Genomic DNA, 920 nt, shown 5'->3' on the forward strand with positions numbered 1-920 from the left:
TCTGGGTATACAGTAAGACCCGTCTTTGTGCTCCCATTACTGTACAGACAGTTACAGTACAAGCTTGCCACAGTAGCGCAACACGTTCCTTTGGTGTGATGCCTGTGTGTGTGTTTCTTTTCGGTCTTCTGCCTCTAGGTCCGACAAGACATCCCTTTACATGATTCTTCTGCGTAATACCTTAGCACTAGGTGCACACACTATAGACAGGCCTGAGTGGCAGGTCGTGATAACTCTGCCTTAGTTGAACGGTAGCCTTTTTTTTTTTTTTGCCTGCAGCCATCTAACAAAACTATCAAGCCTATAGCAACAGCTGCTCATCTTTATATAAATAAGGCATTCTTGTCACAAATGGCATCCCAGGTGCAAATTTAATTAGTTCAGGTGAAGCCTTCCTTCTTGTCTGGGGGGTCCTTCAAAAGGCGACTGTAAACAAGCAGTACATCGTAATCAGGTTTGATCGCCTGCAAAACATGTCACAAATCGCTGGCAGGAAGTGGGTCGAGAGGGAGAACAAAAGGAAATAGCTGTCAGAGGATTGGGGGAGATCCTGTGAGCGTGCCTATTAGAGCTCAGTATCTCTCTGCTCCTATCTCTCGCTGTCTGTATAAAGTGCTGCTAGTCTGACAGAGCACTCAGTCATCTAGCATTTGATGTGCAGTAATTTTACCAGAGTAAGCAGGAATCCCTGGAGCACCTGATCAGCGGGGCAATCAAAAGCCCCTGAACAAAAGACACTGAAAACAATTCAAGTCTTTCAAAAAAACAAAAAATTACAGGCTGCTGCAGTCTGTCTTTCAAGAGGCAATCACCTGTCCGTGAACTGCAGGTCCTTCTCTAATAACAAACAAACAAACAACCAAAGACAGAAAATGCTCAATTTAAATATTGCTTACTCTTAAATCCTGTTGGCAAATGCA

This window comes from Acipenser ruthenus, chromosome 19 (genome assembly GCF_902713425.1).
Source record: "Acipenser ruthenus chromosome 19, fAciRut3.2 maternal haplotype, whole genome shotgun sequence".
Taxonomy (NCBI): Eukaryota; Metazoa; Chordata; class Actinopteri; order Acipenseriformes; family Acipenseridae; genus Acipenser; species Acipenser ruthenus.